Genomic DNA, 4,191 nt, shown 5'->3' on the forward strand with positions numbered 1-4,191 from the left:
TTTAATTTCATTTAGTCACCTTTCCGGAATACTTACCCTTTATTTTACGTAATGAAAATTATGGTACTGCTACTAGCTCAAACATAAGCTCCAATTGCGGTTACTGGAATTATTCTACTTGGGTTAGTCAAGGCATTGTGAAACAAACGCAGGATAAAACTGTTATTTTGTGTGGAACAAATAATCTAACTTCCTTTTCATATTTGCTTGGTGGCAGCTATAGGCTACATGACTTGAATAGTGGAGTGCTTATTACCCCTGCCAATCAGCGTGCCTTGGATATAATAACACTGGTAGGCTGTACATTGTCATTACTAGGTTTATTGGGTATTTGGTTAACTGCAGCGCTCTTCAAAAGTTGGCGCAAATTGGATTCAACCAAAGCATTGCTTAATTTGTGCGCTGCTTTAACTCTTCAAATGGTGCTCTTCATTTTTGTGAATACCGATGACATGGCTAAAGAGATGGTCAGGGAGGGCAGCTACGTTAATTGTATGGCACTCGGTGCTTTAAGGCATTACTCAATTTTGGTGTTGTTCTCATGGATGTTGATAATTGCTTTTCTGCAATTTAAATGTTACTTTACGGTGATTGGCATCGAACGTCCTCGCCATTACATTTTAAAATCAGCATTTGCTGCTTGGGGTTTGCCACTTATTCCCGCAATTTTAGTCTTATGCATTGATCCACATTCGTATGTACCAACACCGGAAGGCGTGCGAACGGACAACGCTATATGTTTTCCATCTGGAAATGGCCTATTCATTGGTGTTTACCTGCCTCTCATAATGATGGCGTGGGCAATTTTAATTATTTTCATTTATATTTTCTATAGCATTTCACGGTCACGTAATCAAACGTTTCGTAAAATGGTCAAGAGACAAATAGGCGTAATAAGTTTTCTCTTTACGCTACTGGAACATTCGAGTATATTTAGAGCACATGATATCAGAAAGCTTGGTATTAGGTTTTATTATATCGTCTGTTTGTTCGAAAAAATGGAAAAAGCTTCAGGCTTAATTATATTTATTTATTTTATTTTATTGGACGAATTGCCCAGAAATGCCTGGTTAAATCTCATGTTCACAGATAGAAAACCGAAAAACGTTGTGAGATCAAATGAATTGCAGTTAAGTGACACAAATACCATCGGCACTACGACGAATAATCAACAGAATTAAATGAACATGTTAATTTTAAATACAATTTACAATTTTCTTTTATACTCATATTTAATACAATATAATTTTTCTCTCTTATATAAAAGGATTATTTGAAAAATTTACAATTTTGTGCAATTTCTTCAACTATGCTGTGTCAATATTACCTACTTTTCGAAATAAATGACTTTGTAATTAAAAGTTTTTACATGATAACCACTAACTTATTTATATTAAAAATGCTATTGGTACGATTATTCTTTTTAATAATAGCTTGCATTTTATTGCTGTAAGAATAAACTTCACCTATCCATTTCACTTTATTGTTCTTGAACAGTTCAATGATTGTTTTTACTTCTTAGAAGAGGTGCACATAATAAGCTTCACTTTTCAGTCACATGTCCAAATTATTACGCATGGGTTTGGTGGCAATAAAATGTTGCGTCTAGATAGGTCAAGCGACGAGAAAAACACTATGAAATATTTATAAGTTTACCCTTCTAAAAACAGATTCTGTTAATGAAATTAAATCATGAACTATTGAAAATTTTAAAGGGATATATTTAGATCTTCTGTGGAGTTCGTGTACCAGTCAAGTTGTATGAAGCATGTGTGTGTACAGCATCTATAGTGCTCTTATTTAGGTAACGGCAACTGTCAGTACCAAAAACACTTTTTTTAATTTTATGCGTTAAAATCAACAGTTACTTTTAGAACAATTTTGTTCTAAGTATACACAATAATTTACCATTTGTTCAAAACAACATCATACTGTCGTTGACAACGTAAGAGGCGACAGCCGTTAACACATTTAATAAAAATGCTTTAGACCGAATTTCAAACAACTCTTCGATACTTTCTAGCGTTCCAAAATCGAAATTAACGACAAGTCATTACTCAACATCTGCGATTTTACCCACATAAATCTATATACGATTATTTTGAACACTAGTCCTATTTCTTCAATACATTTTTGATACAATTGAGGTACGCATCGCTGACAAAGTTTTTCCTGTTTTCTAATAAAAAAAGGTAACACCTCTAGCGGCAACTAGTATTTAAGACGAGTCAGATGTTAAATCTTGTCTAAATTAAAAATTGTTTGAATTAAAACACAGAAAAAACTAATACAAAATCCATTTAGTGTTGTAAATGGGAAATACAAAAGCTAACAAGAAATTAACAAAGTTTTTATGAAGCTTTAACTTAACGTTTTAACGTCAACGCTTTCATATGTACAGATTGTAATATCAAAGACCGTAATATTGCAATATGAAACCGTAATGTTATGAAAAAGCAAAGACCGTAACTTTTTATCAACTTGTTTAAAGACCGTATTATTGTAAAAAAGGTCAACTATGTATGGTCACAGACAAATAATTTGTCTGTGGTATGGTCAAAGACAATGTATAAGTAGATATGAAATCGCCTATAGCAAAAATGTTCTTATTTTTTCAAGCTCTATAATTGAACTTTTATTCAGCAACCAAAGAATTGGTAAAGCTATACATGTTGAAAAGACCGAAGCTGTTTTGTTGAATTGCTATGTTGATCATGATTTGCTACTTTATGCAGAAACAAATTATCTTGTATGAATATTGTTGTTGTTAATATTGTTTATCTTCTTCTTTTTGTTTTCAATATGCGTATAGAGACAAGAGTTTTTGCTTTATTTTAATAAAAAAAAAATGGAATTATCTTGCTGCCAAATATTGATACCAGACCTAATAGACTTCGCCGTATCCAAAGGCATAAGCAAAAATTTTATCTCAACATACACTAGCTGCGATTTGTCTTCTGACCATTCTCCAGTTACACTTTGCTTACTTGATGGTCCTCAGTTATATGACTGTTCCTATAGCCTTACAAGTCCTGGAACAAACTGGCTCAAATATAAAAAGTATATTAACTCACACATACACACAAATTACAAGATAAAGTGTAAGTCTCATATTGAGGACGCAACCTCGGTTTTAAACTCAATTCTGATTTCAGCAGCAGAAAACTCCACCCCTAAAGGCAACAAAATTTACAGATTCAATAGAGTTCTTACAAATAGTGACATAGAGAATTTAGTTTTACAAAAACGTAGATTAAGGCGTGAATGGCAAAAATCTAGGTCCCCTTTAGCGCAAAACTTATTTAAGGAAGCCCAAAGGAGACTTAGACCTGCATTAAGCAAGGAAGTCAAAGTCAGACAATATAATTATATTCAAAACCTATGTCCAAATGGCAAAAACCATTCATCTTTGTGGAATGCTAGCAAAGGTATAAATCTTCCCATAGACTCCGATTCTCCAATAAGAAACTCTCTTGGAAACTGGGCGCGAAGTGATGAAGAAAAATCTAACGTTTTTGCTGATTACCTAAAAGAGGTGTTCCAACCAAATCCTGCAACAGGACAATATGACTTTCCCACTCAAGATCCACCAGCACAATCTATTGACATGAATATCACGGCCAATGATCTTGTTCAAATAATCACAAACAAGTTAGATTGCAAAAAAGCACCGGGATATGATAATATCTCACCCATCATGATAAAAAACTTACCCCTTTTGGCCATACATTTTATCACAAGACTTTTTAATGCCATAATTAAATTTGGCTTTTATCTAACAGAGTGGAAAACATTCATGATTATTATGATTTATAAATCAAGTAAACACCCCACGCTTGCCTCTTCATACAGGCAAATAAGCTTACTGCCATGCCTTTCTAAACTCTATGAAAGGGCACTGCTTTTAAAGCTAAAACCGTTCCTTGACGTTCAAAACTTAATACCGTCCCACCAGTTTGGTTTTAGGGAAAAACATGGAACTATTGAGCAAGTGAATCGTATAAGGAATGAAATAAGACACGCATTTGAGCTCAGAGAATATTGTTCCACGGTATTCCTCGATGTTAAACAAGCATTTGATAAAGTATGGCATAATGGACTCATATATAAGATACGCTGTTCATTACCTGCAAATGTCCACTCAGTTTTAGAATCGTATCTGCATAATAGAAGCTTTAAAGTGAAATGCAA

Source organism: Teleopsis dalmanni, chromosome 2 (genome assembly GCF_002237135.1).
Source record: "Teleopsis dalmanni isolate 2A chromosome 2, ASM223713v2, whole genome shotgun sequence".
Taxonomy (NCBI): Eukaryota; Metazoa; Arthropoda; class Insecta; order Diptera; family Diopsidae; genus Teleopsis; species Teleopsis dalmanni.